Source organism: Nuphar pumila, chromosome 2, assembly GCF_984573655.1.
Source record: "Nuphar pumila chromosome 2, dmNupPumi1.hap1.1, whole genome shotgun sequence".
NCBI classification, from domain to species: domain Eukaryota; kingdom Viridiplantae; phylum Streptophyta; class Magnoliopsida; order Nymphaeales; family Nymphaeaceae; genus Nuphar; species Nuphar pumila.
The window spans coordinates 121054702-121077134 of NC_143250.1; the positions used below are offsets into that span (position 1 = coordinate 121054702).

Below are 22433 nucleotides of genomic sequence, written 5' to 3' on the forward strand. Positions count from 1 at the left end.
GACCTGATGTACATACCACCGAAGGCTACGTTGTCCAGGCCTTTTTGTTACATTGGTTCGAGGAGAAAATTCAGTTGCAAATATGCAAACACAAAACACTTGTTTTGCTTTTCGAGACATCGGATAATGCGAGCTTGAAATCCCGCATGTGAAATCTTTTAAAAATCGAGTTTCGACAATAATGCACAAATTTGTATCTTTAAATACATACTAGCATAATCTAAAGCAGGCATGAGTATGCAAATACGTATGCAGTATAAGTTAAAAGTATTCTGACATTATTCTCGTATGCAGCTTTTCCCTACCTCGAAGATGGTCTACATCTTTGGCGATTTCGAGTGTAGGTTATAATATTGTTCGTGCCTCTGTAATCATGCTAGAAATATGGAGTCTTGTTCGTTGTGCCGATGTGGTATGCTATAAATGGTTTTTATTATACTGTGTTAAGTTCTTAGATTTTGACGAAAGGAGCGACGGTTGTGTCGTAGCGGTCGAACTTGAACCTAGTTCAAACTGACCGGATCGAGCCGGGCTTGGTAGAGGTCAAGCAGATCTCGGTGGCTAGTTGGATTGAGCCAAGGAGAATTGAAGGAGCAGGACAGGACCCAACTGAGCTGGCTTGGTGGAACCGAGTCAAACTCTACACACTCGAGCTAGCTCGGGGGAGCTCGACTGAATCAAGCTAGGCTCGATTTGGCCTGACTCGAGACAACAACAGCAGTAGCTGCTGCTGCTCGGGTATGGCAAGAGGACGGGGGTCAGGGCTCGGTAGTCAGGCTTGAAAAGAAGTTGTTATTGGGTCTGTGTAGGACCGAACCCGACTTCTATACCGGATCGGATCAAGATCCAAACATAGAGTGTTGTAATTCTGTTTGTTATTAAAGGGTATTTTTGTACCCTAAAATTATGTATTAGTTAAATACTCATACCCTAATACAATAAGAACACATTGAACACTTTAACGTGTTATTTTTCTGCAGTCGCTTTCCCAATATCATGTTTCTCCTTTCTTGCGCAGGTGAACGTGGAGATCATCGTATTTTAACATGGTATCAGAGCAGCGTTAAAATTGGGCCTGGGATTGTTTTTCCAGAAGGAATGACCAAGGAGATGATCTGATTTTTCCAACCCCGATTTCTGCGTCTTCTTCCTCTTTTCTTTTCTGTTTGAGATCTGGTAAGAACGTCAACACCTTCTTCTTTCCGCTTATTCAAATTTATTTCTACGTCTTCTTCCTCCTCTGTTTCAGTTATGGTGAGATTTATTTTCTTCTTCAGATCTGAATCTCTAGAGATTCAGAATCAGTTAATCTATTCGAAAAGAGAGATTGCCGCCTACCTACACTCCTTTTTTTCCTTCTTAAACCAAAGGGGTTCTTGTTGGGTCTCTCGACGTCGTTTTGGGTTTCTCGACGTGAAGAGACATCGATCAGTTTCTGGCAGTCGACCAGAATCCTCTACTTGCTGAAATTAATGTTTGTGGTTTCAGTTTGCATAATCTTTATCTCGAAATACTCGTATTCTTGTTTTTCATGTTTTTACTTAATCTGGAACCATTTTATGTTGATATTCAGTTTTTTTTTCACTGTCGATCTGAATATTATATTCTCTGAAATTAATATTTCTACTGTCTCAGTCTGCAATATCTTTTATCTTGAAGTATTCATATTCTTTCGCGTTTCCACTTAATCAGGAACTGATTTAATGTTGATATTCAGTTAGTTGATCAGTTTTTCTTTCTGATCATACCCGAATATAATATATCTGTCATACTTCAAAAAAAAAAGGGACAGAATATTCGAGTAACTGAGTTCTTTGTGAGTTAAAAATTTGGTCCAGAAATTTTTTTCTTGAAACTTTTCTTTCTTTTTTCCTTTTCACAATCTCTTCCAATGGACTCAACTTTCCCACAGTCAGGCCTTTCCTCTAACTTTCTTAGCCAATTAGTCTCTGAAAAGCTGAATAATTCCAATTTCTTGACCTGGAAAAGGCAGATTGTTCCTTTTATAAGGAGCCAGGATCTCTCTGGTCATCTAGATGGATCAGTCTCACCCCCTCCAGAATTCACTTCGCAAGAAAAGAAGGACGATAAAGGGGCACAATCTATTGTTCTTCTCAAAAATTTAGATTATGTTGCTTGGATGAAAAGAGATCAAGCATTAGTAGCATACATCACCTCAACACTCTCACAAGAAGTTCTTGTAGCCATTCCCGATGATTGTTCAGCCAAAAAACTATGGGACAAGCTAGTTCAGACATATTCTTTGATTTCTGAAGCGAGAATCGTGTTTCTCAAGCGAGAATCGTGTTTCTCAAGCGAGAATTTCAAATGTTGAAGAAAGATTTGATGTCTGTTATGGAGTACTTAAATAAAATGAAAGGCATCACAGATAAACTGGCTATTATAGGATGTCTCGTCAGTGATAAAGACAAGGTGCAACAGACCTTAAGTGGATTGGGGTCGCACTATCTTGTACTGGTGACGTCCTTGTTGTGTCTCCCAGAGCTTCCAACATTTGAAGATCTTCGTGCAAAGCTACTGCAGTATGAAATGACCCTGAAAGGGTTTTCTGAGGACACCCATGCGCATTCAGGAACTCAGGATGTGCTGGCCACGGGGCTGACTTATGGTAGAGTTGGAGGAAGAAATTCTTTTCGAGGAAGGGGAGGACAAGGGAGAAATGCTTTTGGGGGTCGTGGTCTACTTCCAACGCCCAATATACAGGGACAAAGGCTCATTCTTACTTGCTTCCTATGCAATTCAACCCTTAAAATAAGGGAAAAACCTCACAAACAGAGGCTAAGAGGGATGGAGAAGTAAAGGAGTTGCTATTGGCAGCCTTGGCAGGCTTGAATATGAAACAAAATGATAAAGGTATTTGGTACGTCGACTCCGGAGCCGCAACCCACGTCTCGAGTGATGCGGGTAAGCTCTTGAATCTTACTCCTTATGTTGGTAAGAATAACATAGTCACAGGAGATGGTTTTCATCACTCCATCTCACATATTGGAAATGCCATTATACCCATGTCCAAATCTTCTCTTAATCTTTCAAATGTTATTCATGCTCCTAATAATCAGAAGAATATTGTTTCTGTCTCAAAACTTGTTGATGATGTTAACGCCTCAGTTGAATTTACTCCCTGTTTTGTTTATGTCGAGGATCTTCGCACGAGGGAGACATTCGTTGAGGGAAAGAGACGAGGCAACATGTACATCTTCCAAGAAGATCCCTCCTCTGTTCATTCTGCTTGTTCATCCTTGAAGCCTCGTCATCATCCATCATTTGTTTCTTCCGATTATGTATTTGTCATTTCTGAATGTAATAACCAACTCTTTGGCATAGTCATTTGGGTCATTGTGGTCGTCATTTTATTAAAAAACTTGTCTTGAATAATTTCATTCCTAAGTCCAATTTGAGTCCAGAAGCCAGTGATATAAAGTGTCTTAGTTGTCACTTATGTAAGAGTCGTGTTTTGCCTTTAAATTCAATCAATAAGAGAGCTTCAAGGCCCTTTGAGGTCATATGTTCTGATGTCTGAGGTCCTGCCCCAATTGCTTTTGTTTCCAACAGTAAATATTACCTTATTTTCATTGATAGTTATTCACGCTATACTTGGATATTTTTTATGAAACACAAATCAGAAGTTTTTGGATTGTTTCAAAATTTTCATTCCTTTGTCAGAAACCATTTCTCTACAAACATTCTCAATTTCCAATGTGATGGAGGAGGTGAATTCTCTTCTAGTGATTTTATTAGTTTCCTTCAACATAATGGGATAAAGAGAATAGTGTTTTGCCCACATACACCTCAACAAAATGGGATTGCTGAGAGGAAGCATCGACATATTGTTGAGAGTGCAATGAGCATGATGCACGGAAGTAATCTCCCTATGGACAGAAGCTTTTCACTCTACAGTCCATGTGATAAATCGTCTGCCCATGACCATTTTAGAAAATAGGTCACCATTTTTCTCCCTATTTGGCGTTCATCCCAACTATCATGAATTACGTGTGTTTGGATCTGTTTGCTATGTTCATGTTGATGGTTCATTGAGACATAAGTTTCAGGACAAAGCCTTAAAATGCAGGTTCTTGGGATATGCTGAAGACTACAAGGGGTATAGGTGCTATGATCCATTGAGTCAAAATATCGAGAAATGTTGTTTTTGACGAGATGAATTTTGACAATCAACCTACTAATCCAAGCCTTCATGTTGCTACTCCAAGCCCCAGTGTTGAGGTGTGCTATCTATGGTTAAATTCAGAACTCTTCTCCAATACTAGGGATGATTGCCCTACAGGTTGCAGTCATGAAGAAATATGTGAGGAATCAGCAGATGCCTCTCAACCAGAAGAGGTTACCACACAAAACTTGGAGCCAGTAAGGTATAAGGGTGTTGTCTACACCCGGCGTGAGAAAGACCCCTCATCCATCCCTTGCACAGATATTGGTCCTTCTACTTCCGCTCCACAGATGTTGGACATCAGAAGATCCACCCGGACCTGACATCCGCTTGACAGATGAGTTAGCTATAAAAAAATTTCTTTGGATTTTCAATTGTTCCTAACGTCCATAAACAAAGAGGATGAGCCTCTCACATTCTATCAAGTTGTGAGTTCCAGAAGATGGATCGAAGCGATGAATGAAGAAATGGAAGCCTTACATGAATGTGATACATGGGAAGTTGTGCCTAGACCACTAAATAGAAACGTGGTTGGGTCGAAGTGGGTGTACAAGATAAAATATAAACCAGATGGGAGCATTGAAAGGTATAAAGCTAGACTTGTAGCCAAAGGGTTCACACAAAAACAAGGATAGGACTTTGATGAAACTTTCAGTCATGTTGTTAAGATGGAGACCATTCGTATTGTGTTGAGTCTAGCCATTGAACATGGATGGACATTGAGCCAACTAGATGTAAAAAATGCCTTTTTTATATGGAGACCTAAAAGAGGAAGTTTATATTAAACAACTGTGAAAACACGTGAGAGAGAGAGAGAACCTTTCTTGAGAAGTCGGCAGCCTTTTAATGTCTCGGTTGTTGCACTCGTGCCTTTATTAGTATAGGGTTACAATTATAATTTACAAGGACAAAATTGCCCCTTATAAGTAACACATGTTACATTATAATACAGCTAAAGTAAAACTCGTGGATGGATATGGATCCGATATCGGATCCATATCCAATCCATATTCCACATTCTAATACCCTCCCTCAAGTTGTGCATGGGGTTGAACCATGTGCAACTTGTTCTTCAGATACCAGAAGCGATGACTTGTAAGACCTTTTGTAAACATATCGGCAACTTGGTCTTCTGAAGGCACATAAACTGGTTCAATCTCTTTGTCGGCTATCTTTTGTCTGATGAAATGTTGATCGATTTCAATATGTTTAGTCCGACTGTCATGAACAGGATTGAATGCAATTTGTATAGCACTTCTATTATCACACATAAGTGTCGAATTTGAGATATCCTCTCCCATCTCTGTAAGAAGATGCCTAATCCAGGTCACTTCTGCTGTGGTAGCTGCCATAGATCTATACTCTGCCTCTGTGCTAGATCTTGCCACAGTCTTCTGTTTTCTGCTACTCCATGAGACAAGATTTATCCCAATGAAAACACTGTATCCTGAAACAGACCTTCTCTCATCTGGATCCCCTGCCCAGTCTGCATCTGTATAGGCAAGTATGTCACGTTTTGGTGATTTCCATGAAGACTGAGTGTATGTGAGTCCATCACCCACCGTTCGTTTAAGATAGCGAAGGATGTGTTTGACATCATCCATGTGACCAGTCTTTGGTTCATGCATGAATTGAGATACTTGATTGACAGAATACACAATGTCTGGTCTAGTGAAGGTAAGGTATTGTAACATACCTACTAAACTCCGATACTTGACTGCATCAGGATATAACTCACCATCACAAATACTGAGCCTTTGGTTAACAACACTGGCTGTGGGTAGAGGTTTACAATCTGTCATTCCTGCTTTAGCCAGAAGATCAAGAGTGTATTTATGTTGAGTTAATGACATTTTATCACCTTGTCTATCTACCTCTACTCCAAGAAAATATCTCAGCTCCCCAAAGTCTTTCATTTTGAACCGCATACTCAATAGAACTTTAATTCGCTGAATGTGGTCTGGAGCATTACCAGTGATAACAATATCATCAACATATATGAGTAAGAAAACCACAGTGGTACTGTTCCTATATATGAACAGAGAATGATCAAGTTGGGAACGAAAGAAACCATGTTTATGGATTTCTAAGGAAAAACTTTCAAACCATGACCTAGAAGCTTGCTCCAATCCATATAAAGCTCTGGTTAACTTGCATACATATTCTTTTGGGCTTCCCTCTGCATAACCTTGAGACTGCTCCATATAGACTTCTTCCTTTAAGTCCCCATGAAGGAATGCATTCTTAACATCAAGTTGACTGAGGATCCACCCATGTTCAATTGCCAGGCCAAGTATAATGTGAATAGTTCCCATTCTCACCACTGGGCTGAATGTCTCATCATAATCCTGACCATATTCTTGAGTGAAACCCTTGGCCACAAGACGCGCCTTGTACCGTTCAATGCTACCATCCGGTTTATATTTAATTTTATAAACCCATTTGGAACCAACAACATTTTTATCTGGAGGACAGCTAACTATCTCCCATGTTCGACATTCATGAAGTGCCTCGATCTCCTCATTCATCGCTTCAATCCATTTGTTGGATTGGATAGCTTGATGAAAACCAAGTGGTTCATCGTGTTTTTCAATCTGGGATAGAAAGATCTGAAAGTCCATAGAAAAGTTGTCATAACTAACCCACTTTTCAATAGGATGCCTTATTCTGCCTGATCTTCTTGGTGCTTCTCTGTCATTAGACAATGCAATGTGTTCTTCAGTAGGTACATTCGTTTGCTCTCTAGATCTCCTGGTATACACATTTCCTTTGTATCTTAGACACTCTGTTTGTGATGCATCATCTGAAACGGTCTCACCATGTATGCTTTCAGGAGGCAGAATAGTATGCTTGGCAACATGTGAAATAAGTTCAGCATTAAGCCATGGATCATACCAATTAGCAACTGAACCAGTAGGTTCACGATTGGCACCTGTTTCTTTTCCCAGAAAATTATTTTCATCAAAAACAACATTTCTGGAAATTTTGTTCTTATTGGCAGGATCATAGCATCTGTAACCCTTGTGTTCATCTGCATAACCTACAAATTGGCATATAGAGGCTTTGTCTTGGAATTTAGTTCTCATGGATTTGTCAATATGAACATAACATGTGCATCCAAAAACTCGTAACTCATTATAATCGGGATGTGCACCAAAGAGAACATAATAGGGAGATTGATTTTCAAGAATAGGCATGAGAAGGCGGTTTATCACATGAGTGGCAGTGTGAAAGGCTTCAGACCAAAGACTAATGGGTAAGTTACTCCCATGCATCATACTCATTGCACTTTCCACAATATGTCTGTGTTTACGTTCAGCGATTCCATTTTGTTGTGGTGTGTACGGGCAAGAAACTCTACGATGCATCCCATTATCTTGGAGAAAATCTAAAAATTCTTTAGAGGAATACTCACCACCCCCATCACATTGGAGAATTTGGATATTTTGAGAGAATTGATTTTTAACATAGGCATGAAAGTGACGAAAAATGGAAAAAACCTCTGATTTGTATTTCATAAAGAATATTCAGGTAAAACGAGAGAAGTTGTCAATAAAGGATACATAATATTTACTTCCAGAAGAGGAAGGATTAGGAGCTGGGCCCCAAACATCTGAACATATTATCTCAAAAGATATAGAAGCTCTTTTATTTATTTGATGAAAGGGAAGTACATGACTTTTGCAGACCTGACAACTGGGACATTTTATTTCTCAATAAAGATGAAACAGACTCCGAAAGAAGACCATTGGACACTAACTTTTTAATAAAGACTTGACTACAATGACCAAGACGAGAATGCGAGAGATCTGACTTATTACATTTGGATGTACTTAAGACACTTTTGAGGACGGGATCAGACTGGGGCTTCAGGACACTGGAGGTTGGATCTTCATTAAAGACATACATGTCTCCACGTCGCTCTCCTTTAGCGAACATCTCCTTCGTTTAAAGATCCTTTACAAAGACAGAAGTAGGAGTAAATTCTACAGAAGAATTGGTAGAATCAACAAGCTTGGAAACAGATACAATATTTTTCTTTATATTTGGTGCATGAACAACATCAGATAAAGGAATGGATGACTCAGACAAAGGAATGACGACATTGCCTATGTTCGAAATAGGGTGGTGAGTCCCATCTTCGGTTACAATATTAGATTTTCCAAAATAGGGAGTCATAGTAGAGAACTTACCTGCATTACCAGTGACATGGGTTGTTGCCCCAGAGTCAACATACCATATTCCATCATCATTTTGCTTCAGATTCAAGTTGGCCATAGCAGATAGAAGGAGATCCTTAGCATCCTTATTGACTCGTAACGTACCTGCAGTTCCTGATGCACCAACATTTCTGGTGTTTTGCATTCTATTCCAATTTTGTGGGTTGAACCAGCAGTTGGCCTTGATATGACCTCGCTTGTTGCACTGATAGCATGTGGGAACATTCTTTGAAAAATTGGCATTAGAATTTGGTGTAGGTAGTATCCCACGTCCACCCTGAATTGGATTTCCCTTGCCTCTGCCACGCCCTCCCCGTGTACGATCAGCAAACATCCCTGTGACAAGAATCTCATGCGTAGATGATTGCCCTGCTGAAGCATCAGATATGCTTTTCAAAGACATCTCGTATTTGAAGAGTTTAGCACGTAATTCCTCAAAACTGGCCAACGAAGGCAAGCATAATAAAGAAGTGACAAGTACATGATACTCTGATCCCAGGGCATTCAGTGTTTGTTGCACCTTTTCTTTATCGGACACTGGATATCCAACAAGGGCTAATTGATCTGTGATGCTTTTGACTTGATTTAAAAATTCAATAATGGTCATTGCTCCCTTCTTTAAAAGCTGAAATTCACGCTTGAGAAATAGCACCTTAGCCTCTGATATCTGAGAGTAGGTTTGAGCTAAAGTTTCCCACAATACTTTAGATGTGCAATCATCAGGGATAGAAACCAAAACTTCTTGCGATAGTGTGGAAGTGATATATGCGACGAGAGCCTGATCACGTTTCATCCAAGCAGTAAATACAGGATTGCGGATGGTGCTTGACATTGCTCCATCTCCTTTTTCTTCGGTGGTGACAAATTCCGGAGGTATTTGAGTGGAGCCATCCAAGTGACCTGAAAGATCTTGACTGCGAATAAAGGGGGTAATCTGCCTTTTCCAAGTCAGATAGTTATTTGTATTCATTTTTTCCGAAACCAGTTGCCCCAGGAAGTTGGAGGAAAGACTAGAACTGCCTGAAGAATCCATTTGTAGGCTTATGACAGGAATGTGGCTGAAAACAAAGAATAGAGTGACGCAGCTTATGACAAAAATAGGTACCAGAAGAAACGAATTCAGCCTTCTTGTATAAACTGTGAATGAATGAAGAAGTAACCAACTGTGAATGAATGAAGAAGAAGAAGGGACCTGCAGTGGTTGTGTGAATTAAGAAAAAGAAGTGCAGATGCTGTGTGTGAATTAAAATGAATAAGAAAGATTACGGTCAGTTGCTGTGTGTGAATTAAAAGGAATAAGAGAGATTACAGCAGTTGCTGTGTGAAATAAGAGGAATAAGGAGAACAATAAGAAAAGAGGGTGAAATCACGGAACTATAAGAAAAGAAGGTGAAACCAAATCACGGTGAAACCACGAGGAATAAGAAAAATAAATTACGGTGAAATCACGACAAATAAGAAGAACTCAGCTTCTTTTTGAGTGAAGGGGACAAACAAATCAAGAAGTAGATGCCTACAGAAAGGAATAGAGGAAATAGAATGGGAACCTGATTTACGTGAACTGATTCACGTTGCTGAGGAAGGCAGATTCACGAGTTCTGAAAACTCGGTTTTTGCTGATTTACGTGAACTGATTCACGTTGCTGAGGAAGGCAGATTCACGAGTTCTGAAAACTCGGCTTTTGCTGCAGCAGTCTTGGCTAGTGCACGTGAACAGATTTGGTAGTTCACGTCGCTAGTTCACGTCGCTGAGGAAGAAGATCCTTTTTCACCCAGGAATACAGCGCGCTCTGATACCATGTGAAAACACGTGAGAGAGAGAGAGAGAACCTTTCTTGAGAAGTCGGCAGCCTTTTAATGTCTCGGTTGCTGCACTCGTGCCTTTATTAGTATAGGGTTACAATTATAATTTACAGGGACAAAATTGCCCCTTATAAGTAACACATGTTACATTATAATACAGCTAAAGTAAAACTCGTGGATGGATATGGATCTGATATCGGATCCGATATCGAATCCATATCCAATCCATATTCCACATTCTAATAACAACCCACTGGGTACGCAGAACACGATGCCAATCAGTATATATGCAAGTTGAAAAGAGCACTCTATGGATTAAAACAAGCTTCTCGGTCATGGTTCGAGAGTTTTTCATTGGAAATACAGAAGCATGGTTTCTCTCAGTCTCTTCTAGATCACTCATTATTCATTCACAATGAACGAGATGTCACCACTCTTCTATTGATATATGTAGATAATATTATTATCATAGGGAACTGTAGAGATCATATTGAAGAAGTAAAGAAGTTATTAAAGCAGAGATTCAAAATGAAAGATCTGCGGTATTTTCTTGGGGTCGAAGTTGATAAGACATGTGATACCCTTACTCTTACTCAACACAAATATACAATGGATATTCTTAGTAGGGCAGGCATGAAAGATTGTAAGCCATTAGCAACTCCAAGTATCATCCATCAGAAACTAAGTTCTAAATAAGGAGATTTATATAAGGATCCCACTAGGTATCGCAGCATAGTTGGCATGTTGCAATACCTAACTTTTACTAGACCCGATTATAGTGTATTCGATTAATCAGGTATCTCAGTTTATGCATGAACCTCATACACAGCACATGGAGGCAGTTAAGCAAATACTACGGTATCTAAAAGGTACAGTTTGTGATGGGCTGGTGTACAGGAAAAGTGAATCAAATCAAGGTGGCCATGAAATCATTATTTATGTTGATGCTGATTAGGCGGGTGACCCAGATGAACGACTGTCAGTATCTGGTTATTGTAGTTTCATTGGGTCGAACATGGTCTCTTGGAGTAGTAGAAAGCAAAAGGCGGTTGCTAGGTCGAGTACAGAGGCTGAATATAGATCGATGGTTGTTGCCACTGCTGAGGCTACATGGATAAGACATCTCCTAACAGAGATAGGAGAACTGATTGCTCGATCACTTCTTTTGTGTGATAATCAAAATGCCATCAATATGTCTTTTAACCCCATCTATCATAGTCGATCCAAGCATATTGAGATAGATCAGCATTTTGTCAGGAAAAAGGTTGAAGAAAAGGAGATTGAGCCTATGTTTGTGCGAACTGATGAGCAAGTTGCAGATATTTTCACAAGGGCTGACAAAGGACAAATTTTGGTTTCTGAAAGGCAAGTTGTTCAAGGTTCAAGACCATGCACAACTTGAGGGAGGCTGAAAAGAAGTCGGTATTGGGTCTGTGTAGGACCAGACCCGACTTCTATACTGGATCGGATCAAGATCCAAACATAGAGCGTTGTAATTTTGTTTGTTATTAAAGGGTATTCTTTTACCCTAAAATTATGTATTAGTTAAATACTCATACCCTAATTCAATGAGAACATGCTAAACACTTTAACGTGTTATTTTTCTGCAGCCTCTTTCCCAATATCGTGTTTCTCCTTTCTTGCACAGGTGAACGTGGAGATCATCGTATTTTAACAAGGCCAAGCCACACTCGGTCCCAAACCGGGATAGGACTGAACCTGGCTTGGTCCTCGAACAGGGGGGAAAGAGGAGAGGTCGACGGCCAAGCCACTGTCATGGTTGTCGCTACCTGCTAACAGAGTAGGGAAAAAAAGGAGAGAGGGTTGGAGCCAGGCAAGGATCCCTACCCGCCTTGGTGGTGTTGCAGGGTGCTGGAAGCCCGAACTCAGCTCGGGTTCACCATGACCAGCCACCACTGTTGGTGGCTAGTACGCGGCAAGGCAAGGGAGGCACCCTCCCTTGCACCTACAACAGCAGTCGAGACTGCGATAGGTAAAAAGGGGGTGACAGGGGAGTGGCCTTATCCCCCTCCCTTGCGGTCGTCCCACCATAGCAGCAGTAGCAGTCGTAGGCTGCTACTAAAATCGAGAAGGGTTACAGGAGAGGGTGTTGGGCACCCCTCTCACCTGACAAGCCAGAGCCACCACCGCTGGTGGCTCTGGTTTGTCGGTGAGCTAGCAGGGAAGAAGAGAGGGGCAGGAGGGTGCCAGAAAAATAGAGGGACAAGAGAGAGCACTTACCGGCAGAGGTGAGTGGCGATCCGACTGGGGCGAGCTCCGGTGATCGGATGGGAGTGCAGAGAGAGAGAGAGGCGGAAAGCGAGGGTCGAGGGAAAAGAGGGAGACAAAAAGAGAGATACGCAGAGGGGGTTGAGGTGTGTCAGGCCTGTTTTTCAACAAGGGAGAGAGAGACGGGAGGGAATCAAGGTCGAGAGAGGGTTACGTAGAGAGAGAGGTGAGGCATCGAAACTCGTGATCCCGACAAGGAAGAGAGATGACGAGAGGTGACGGGTTTTCTAAAAAAAAGGAAACCCCCCTGGGGGTTTAAATAGACCAACAGGGGGGGGGGGATGTCGACTAGCCCGAATCTGGGTTGGATCCGGTTGGATCCGGTCGGATCCAACCTGGATCCAATCCATATCTACCCCCTCTTAAAAGAATTTCATCCTCGAAATTTTCTTCAAAGGTTATCTGCAAATATCGTAATCTAAATTAATCAAGGTCAACGAAGATGCACACATTCTGTGTAAACCCAAACCCATAAGCTCTTAAAGTGATCAAAACAACTCACAATGAGTTCATGGGAAAAGCTTTTCGCTAACCACTTAGTTGAACAAAATTTATACGTGATTTCATTGATTTAATTTTGTTTGGCAAAATTCGTAATTTTACCGCATCTCAAAAAGTCTTAACCTACGAATGATTCAATGCACATGCATAAATAACTTATTAAGTTATTTATCAGAGTTGCGTGCATCGTGCATGTCCCTATTAAATGCACACAAATTTAATTTTCACTTTTCCTTAAACTAACGGATACTCAAGACAGACACAATTCCCGAAGCCCAAGTTAAGTTCTGAGTTGTAGTTTAACACACAATTTATACTTTATTATTGGGTTTCACACTGGTTTCTCAACCGATATCAGGAAACCCTACCTGATATCGGAAGGTTAGGAATTGTCACCTAATGTCGGGACATCAATGAAAATCTTCAACCATTGACATTACTTTCTTGATATATCAAAACTACAGTTGACTCAACAGCAACACCCCATGCAAAGTGGTTGAATCTTTCTAAAACCGTAGACGGTAGGTGAACCACCATATCAGGTTCAGGGGCACAATCGCACACGAAGTTTTAATATCCTCACAGTCCCCCCAAGACCACCATACAAGATTCTCATGCTATGGAAGGAACATCAAGAAACAAATTAATTACACTGTTTGGTCTCTTTTACCATTTCAAAACAAATTTCAAGTTCTTTATACAAGAACCGTTTTGCAAATTTACATGCAAAACATACAACTTCGGGCCCTAGCCCTCGTAATTTAACAGTGTAATTAAGTTTGAAAAATCAATGAATTTTTATAAATAAATTTGGGAATGAATAAATAAATTCAATAACAGTTGGAGGAACACATGCTCTTGGCCTACACAGCCCACAGTGGTTCACATCTGACCATCCATATATCTCAAAAATGATTTATACAAAATTACAAAATTTCAGTAAACATGCAACACAAACACTATTTCTAAACATGTTTAGAATACATATTCAAAACACACAAAATGAATGTTCATTAAGCCAAGCACATATGCATGCGAACACAATGCTTGCAAAACACACCGTTCATGATTAATTTCATGCATAATCAACCAAACATGCATATGATTACAGTCATGCAAATATCAAATTAACTTCAAGTTCATGCGTATGACATGCACAATTTGCAAACTTATCCATTTAGTATCGGATTTGTGTATCATCTCAAAAAGAATACATATTCCAATCAGATTTAAGTACATGACCAATTTCATACACTCAAATCAACTATGTAATAAATTTACCACTGCTTTTTCGGTTGTACATGTGTCAATCATAACAATAACTATGCAATCCACGCATCAGATTCATGTACACGATCAGATTCTAGTACCTGAATCAACCACACAACAATAACTAGACCATAACTGGTCTGGATATCAAGCCAATAGCTGGGGTTGATCCATGTATATGATCAGAATCATGCACATGGGTCGGCAAAGCATAAAATATACAAGCGAACAGCATGTTGGCTGATCCATGTACATGATCAAAATCATGTACATGGGTCAGCCAGACCACAAATACTCATATACTAGCCTGTTGGCGGATCCATGTACATGATCTCAATCATGTGCATAGGTCGGTCAGGCCAAAGATATAGATTCAACAGTCTGTTGGCTAATCCATGTACATGTTCACAAACATGTACATGGGCCGGCCAGACCTCTGTACACTCATGGACAGCATGCTTGCTGATCCATATACATGATCAAAATCATGTACATGGGTCGGTCAGACCTGTACTAACCTGTGCAGCATGCTGGTTGATCCATGTATATGATTAACATCATGTACATGGGTCGGCCAGACCCAAAAATATGCGCATAAGAGCCTGCAGAACATGCTGGCTGCATATATACATGAGTAGAAAACTTGATAAGTCTGAATCAAACATATATTCAAATGCATGTATATGAAACTGGACAAAAATCTAAATCAAAAATATATTCGGCTGCATGGTCATGTAACTCAGCAAATCTGAAATCAAACAAGATATTCAAGAGCATGGACATATAACTTGACAACATCTAAACCAAAACCATATGTTTAGATGCATGAACATGTGACTCGGCAGATCTGAATCAAAACAATATGTTTTCAGATGCATGGTTTTGTCACATGGCAAAACTAAATCAAACAATATATGTTCAGATGCATGAACAATAGACAAATCTGAACCAGATATGTATATTTAGATGCATGAACTGGAGATGATCAGATCTAAAAATATATTCATGAATAAATATCCCTATTGCATAAGCATGGAAACCGACAACCTGAAATATATATATATATACACACACACACTTGCGTGAGCATGAACACTCAACAACAAAGTCGATCAGCATATATAATTATGCAGAAACAAAGAAAAATCATCAAAACTGAATATATATATTCAATATGCAATAGCAGGGAAAATCATTGACCTGTACTACATGCATATTCAGATGCAACAAGAAAATCGACATATATGAGATCAAAATCATGCATATTTGCAGATTTGATGTACAAAGGAAATCGACAATCCAATAAAATAAATCTATGTATATATATATATATATATATTTTTTTTTTAGATCAAATTTCCCTTTTTCCCTCTAAACCTATGCCCAAATCAATTTATTATTCCTTCCCGTGAGAAATTAGAGAGAAACCCATACCTTGATTCGTAGCATGAAAAAAAGTAGAAAATCGATGGATGCTTTGAAAAAAAAGTACTTTTCTTATTTTCTTCTTGTCCTTTTCTTTCTTTCTTTATTTTTTCGTTTTCCTCTCACCTCACGATTTTTGCTCTTATTTCTCTCTCTCTAGAAGACGAATTCTAGAGAGAGAGGCTTCTATTCCTCCTTTTTATATTTTATGTAAATGAGTCTAGAAGGGGGTGGCATCCCCTCTAGAACCCTCTTATGGGTAGAGTTTTACTACACGTAGAACTCTACTCTATCTTCTAGATTTTTATCATTTTATTTTATTAATTATTTAATTTAATATCCAAAAGAATATTCCAGAGGGTGCCGCCCCCCTTTGGAAAGCTGTATGGCTCATCATATCTCTAATTTAAAAGTTGAATTTAAAGTTTTAAAATGGACATTGATGGATTTCGGATCCAATATCTAAATCCACATGGATCGTACCTAGACCAGATCCTAATCAATATGGATCCTGGACTCGGTCCAAATCCATATTAACTTTGATCAAATTGAGCGGATCTAATCCAATCCAATCCAGAAAAATGTCAAAAATAGAGGCTGGTCATTTTTTAAAAATGCATATTTCGTTAATCCAATTTCAGAAAAACAGGTCGCCAACGCGATCTACATTCCGAGGCGGATCGAACGGTGGTCATACCTGAATTTAACCTGATTTTTGCTCGAATTTAAAGTTTAAAACCCAAAAAAATCTCAAATTATAATTGGCTCAACTATGTCGTGTCAGACATCACCTTTATTTTAAATATTTTTCCATGATCTATGTCACATAGGTGTGGATGCGGATGCGGGTGCGTGTACGGGTGTGGATGTGGCGATGCGGCACTTTAAAAAAAGCTGGGTGCGGGGGTGTGGGGAGGATATATATATATATATATATATATATATATATATATATATATATATATATATATATATATATATATATTTGTAACAGTTTTAAGTTAACACTATGTGTATTTGTGTGCATTTATGTATTTTTATATATATATATATATATATATATATATATATATATATATATATATATATAATATAGATAAAAATAAACTTGATTAGGGTTAATCAAATCTACTTTTGGATAGAAATGGACCTCAGTGTGGTTGACTTCACCTAACACAAAGGAAGCTATGTCCAAGTGTCGCACCCGCCTGGGTGCGGGTGCGACGTGGGTGTGGTGCCCTGTTAGAAGAGTCTGTGTGACATAGTCCATGATTTTATCAACTTAAAAATTATATTTTTTGCCTTTATAAAAAATCCTGAAAAAAAATGCGCGATATTGCAGTAGGATTTTAGAATATCCCAAAAAGTCCATTTGTTTCTCTCTCTCTCTTGTCCCGAACGACAGGACAGCTCATCCGGCCTCTCGGTGCAATCGTCTCCATGCCAACAGTAGGCTTGTCCCTATCGTCCTAGTGTTGGACAGCAGGTCCTGCTTGTCCCCCCCCCCCCCCCCCCGTCCGCCTTGTCAAGGCCTTGGGACACCTTGGGATGGCCAGCCAAGGCTGGTCGTCCCACCCTGGGTACGGCCATGTCTTGGTCGTCCCAGCTTGGGGACGGCCATGTCCTAGCCATCCCACCCTGGGGACGGCCATTTCCTGGTCGTCCGAGCCCTGGAGACGATTTTGTCCTGATCATCCTACCCTAGGGACGGCCATATTCCCGCCATTCCTATCTCTAACCTGCCTAATCCTGCCCTCTTTCCCTGTCTCGGTTTTGGGTTGGTCATCCCACCCTTCTAGTTTTGGTCTGGGATGGCAAACAGTGTTGTTGTCCTTGTCCTGAACGGCAGACAATTCTTTCGTCTTGCCCAGTCTTGTCCCCTTCTATCCCCAGTTTTGGGATGGGACGACCACACCTGGTGAGGTCCCATCTTGGGACGGCGCCTAGTCTGGCTATCCCACCTGTAGGATTGTTGTTTGTTTGGTCGTCCATGCTTGGGACGGCCAAACAGTTTCATGGTCCAGCGCCTCGAGTAGAGGATAAGTCATTTAGCTTATCCTCATTCTATCTCATTCCAACCTCTCATCCCCTCCCCCCATCCTGCATGAATTTTAGGAGGGGAGGACTCTTTGAAATTGGTCTTATCCCTATTTGGGATAGACTAGGACCCATTTGGACCGAATCCAAACCCGAAAGAACCTAGTGATATATATCGCACTCGAAAAACTATAAATAGGGGCCTCCCCTAGAACTTGGTCATCTGGAATTTCTCCAAGTGCTGGTAATAGATAGAACAAGCCCTAGCTTTCCATACCCTCTCTCTCAAACTGTCATACCTACACAGAGGTATTGCAAGCGTCATTTCAACAATCATCGTACCTGCACGGAGGTGCTGTCGGACTCTCGAGTCCGAAAAAAGTAATTTTTCAAATCATTTCATTAAATTCAGTCATCATTGTTCTAGAACGGATACTTATACATGTTTGATCTTTATTTGCATATCCGAGTTTCTCGACGGTGCAATTCAAGCTACGAAGATCAAAGAAGTTGTTCGGATCTTACCTTCCCGTCAGGCGAAGGACAATCGAGACTCGTAGACGGCGTCCTCACACTTCTAAAGGATTTTGGCGAACCAGGTTAAGTCCCATCTTTCCCTATTCAAAAATTTTTGTACACAGTCGGTCCACTCATAGATTCAGCATATAGTATTGTATGATGCTACACGATATTGATAACACTGCTTAAAATATATACAAATAAGAATTTTTTCAAAAATATTATAATAATATCTTGATATTTTCACGATATTTTGTATTTTGGTGATATTTTGAAAATGTCAAGATATTTTGCTGATATTATCAGCTTACCTTAAGATGTCTATAATGTCGTGATATTTTCAAAATATTTCCTAGAAAAGAAGTTACATTGTTATGTTACTGCTCAGAATCGACTTTCAGACTTAATCACACTGAAGAAATCAGATATCAAACATGTCACCCGGCTTGTCGAGGACAAAGTTGAATTCAAAGACATGGAATATTAAGGTTCCACAATACAACTCTATAATTTTCAGGAGGGTGTAGTTATCATCAATTATGTACGGACTTTCTTAGAATCTTAGCATTGGGTTGGGAAGCGAACCCCTCTGACGTTCTTTTAGATCGAACGACCCAATAAAAAACGCATTCTTGAATCTCTACCCTAGCTTGAATGGAAAATGAAACTCAAGGTCGAGTCTGCCCAAGCCAGTGCCAATTGCAATCAGGTTTGAGAGTGCATGGACCAAACATATTAGACTTTCCAGTAGGTTGTAAAGAAGTATGGAAGCCATGAAAAAGATTATCATTACAAAGCTCAATTATTCAAATAAATTTTTCGGGGCAAAATAAAAAAGAGAAAAAGGAAAGACAAGAAGGGCCTTACAAAAGGGCGTCCAGGAACAAAGCACAGCCTTTTCGGGGAAGAGTCCCGTATTAACAGGGAGACCGAAACTCTTGATTTTCTTTTTCCCCCCTTTCTAAGAAACCATAAATAAGCACAAAGATGACCGTGAGTCCAAACTTCTCCAGAGAGAGAGAGAGAGAGATGGACCTGCGCACAGACTTCTCCAGAGCAATCTATTGAAGCAGAGGAGCCGACGAAATTATTGGGAATTTCAAACGTTTCAGATTGGAAGGTGTTTCACAAATGTAAAAGAAAGGGATGCAAGGCCAAAACGCAAAGTAAACTAGTAAAGACGGGTTAGGGAGGAGATGGTTGGATGCAGAGCGGATCCTGTCAAACGCTGGGTAGGGGTGAGCAACGGGCCGGGCGGCCCGGGTTTGGGCCTTACGCACGGGCCAGTTAGGTACCGGGACGGGTTTTGGCCCGGTATATACGTGAGCTAAGCCCTAGTCGACCCGATGGGCTTGAGTTATTTATTAATTTTTAATAATATAAAATTTTAAAAATTAACTATTATATAGTAACTTAAATACTATTACTATTTTACTTAATTAGTTGCATGAAAACTTGTTACTTGTTAATTATTACTATTTACTTAATTAGTTGTATAGAACTTGATATTTATTAATTATTATTATTTACCTTTCTTGTATGTTATAGCATTATATCATAATACATCTGATAATATGTTAACGCAGTGCATGGTGTTTTGCCTTTTGCAGAAATTTCTAGGTATCGTAATGACATGGGTGGATGTGGATTTTGCAATCATATCATAAAACCCATGATTGAATCAATTGCAAGGTGTATATCTCTTATTTTGAAAATATATAAAAAAGGTTTTTAAATCTTTTATGTTATTTTGAATTTTATATATATTTTTTATTTAATTTATTTTTATATTCTAAAGATTAATATATTAATTTTATTAAAAAAACAACCTGCAAATGGGTTTATGTCGGACTGGACTCAGTCAGCTTCACATTGGCCTGTTGGGCCAATGAGCCGGGTCATGAACTTCTCTTTGAACCCGAGTCCATTAAAAACCGAGCCAAAACCCAACCCATTAGTAAATGGGCCGAGTCGATGACTGAGCAGGCCCGGTCCGGGCCAGGCCAGGCCGATGCCCACCCCTAACGCTGGGTGAGATTGCAACCAAAAAAACCCACCCCTCTGTAGGTCCCACTTGCATTGAGCTACAGTACAGGGTGGGTTTTGTGGTTGTAAACGCTACTAATCTCACCCAGTGTTTGACAGGATCCGCTCTCAGTCAGATGGGGAATGACACATGTTTAAACGCTACTAATAAATATGAAAAATACCAATAAATATAATATTATTTTAATGGTTTTAACATGTGTCAAGTTATGATTGATACGTGAAAATTTTTATTACTTTTGGGCCGATACAGATCCAGTTGAGTATCGGTATCCGGCTATACAGCTCATTGAATGCAGTCATTTGATTGGCCCGTGTAACATAGGCAGACGTACTTTAGATAACTTTGTATTCGTGCTCCTGACCCGCTCACAAACTTTGCTTTTATTTTCAACTTCTTTTTTATTTATGTTTTTAAATAGCCAAGTTGGGGGTGATAGTGTCAACCATTTACCCATTATTCAAAACCTGCATCCGAAAACGTAGGCAGAGTTTCAAATACACATCTAAAAAATGCATTTTAGTTCTGGATATTATTAAAACAGGGTTAAACTTTTTCATAGTTAATTTAAAAAAACGAGAGTTTACTTTAGTCAAAGCTGTTAAAACCGTGCTACAATTGTCATTTTTGCCCTAACAAATAAGTTTTCAAAAAATAAAAATAAAAATCAATAAAAATCTAAATGATTAATGACACTTAAGTTTGTAATTGTTAAAAATATATAAACTTTTTATGAATAATTGAATAAAAACCCATAATATGATGAAGTCACTATTTACCCTAAAAAGTGTTATTTTCAAAAAGGCACCGACATTTTTGGAATTAATTAAAGTTATGCCTTTGTTTTAAAATTTTAGGTAGACACCTAAAATCTTTATATACTGTAAAGGAAAAATGCAAAAATGACACATTTCCTGAAATGCCCCATAATTTTTGAAATATGCCTTATGTCCAAAATCATAAATATTCAACTTTGTTAGGACCTTTATACCCTTCGCATATGTGAAACATACGAAGTTCCTATGATATATTGCTCTTCTGGTCGGGTATCGCAAACTCCCCATAATACCCATGATTTTTAATATGAATATTTGATAGTAATTATGTAAGAATTGTTTAAGTTCAGATCTCGAAGCGATCCAAACCCAAAAAATTTAGTTTGAACCTGGAGGTGGAGCATTGCAAGCTCGAGAGTACTGCACCAAACTAGATTTGGATCGACGGGGACTCCAGAAAAGTTGTTTAATGGTGAGCGGGTTGAATACATATGTAGTAGGTTTGGATAGAGATCTAGAGAACTCAGAGCCCCAAAAAGGTAACTACAAGAAAATTTTGGGGAGTAGGGGCAAAAAGAGAATTTGCTTTTAAGGGATAGATCGGGAACTCTCCATGGAGGGAACCTCTCACTCCATGGGGAGTTGCCACGTGGTAGCCCCCTTCTCTCTCTATTCACTTTCTCTCCTCTCTCTATCTTTTCTTTCCATGTTTCTCTCTCTCTCTCTCTCTCTCTCTCTCTCTCTCTCTCTCTCTCTCTCTCTCTCTCTCTCTATATATATATATATATATATATATATATATATATATATATATATATATATATGCTCTCTCATCTATTTTCTTTTGTTTCTCCCTAACTCTCTCTCTATTTCTCTCATGTTCGAGCACCATCACCATCACCAATGTTGGCCACCACCTCTACTCGTTGTTCGTTGACCATCCTCTGATCCTCTCTCCAAATGCCGGGCACCTTCAAGCTTCCTATGTTCGACATAAGCCACCACTGGCTTCCTTTGATCGTCGAAGGCCACTATAGGCCGTTTGTGATCTTTGGCAGCCATTGTCTCCTTCTATGTCGTTGACCCTCTAATCCTCTCTCCAATCGTTGTCCACCCTCGAGCTTCCTCCGTTCGTCGGAAGGCACCGCAGGCTTCCTCTGTTCGCCGAAAGCCATAACAAGCCTACTTTGTTCATCGACACCCACCGTCTCCTTCTCTATCGCCAATAACCCACTCACCACCTCTATTCGCCAGAAGCCACCGCAGGCTTCCTCTGTTTGTCGGAAGCCACCATAGGCCTCCTCTGTTCATTGACACCCATTGTCTCCTTCTCGGTCGTCAGCAACCCGCCAGCCACCTTG

At 39.7% G+C, this 22433-nt stretch overlaps 1 protein-coding gene across 3 annotated transcripts in view; it reads right to left on the reverse strand.

Moving 5' to 3' along the window:
• Positions 1-19374, reverse strand: part of LOC149846952 (uncharacterized) — a 133595-nt gene extending 114221 nt beyond the window's left edge. The window contains exons 1-2 of one of the 3 annotated variants that reach the window (XM_089996683.1): positions 19117-19374; positions 18256-18347 (exon numbers count right to left, since the gene is read on the reverse strand). The gene's annotated coding sequence lies outside the window, so the exon portion shown is untranslated. The remainder of the gene's footprint in view (positions 1-18255; positions 18348-19116) is intronic. The other 2 variants (XM_089996682.1, XM_089996684.1) reach the window with 2 other exon arrangements.
• Positions 19375-22433: the final 3059 nt, after the last annotated feature.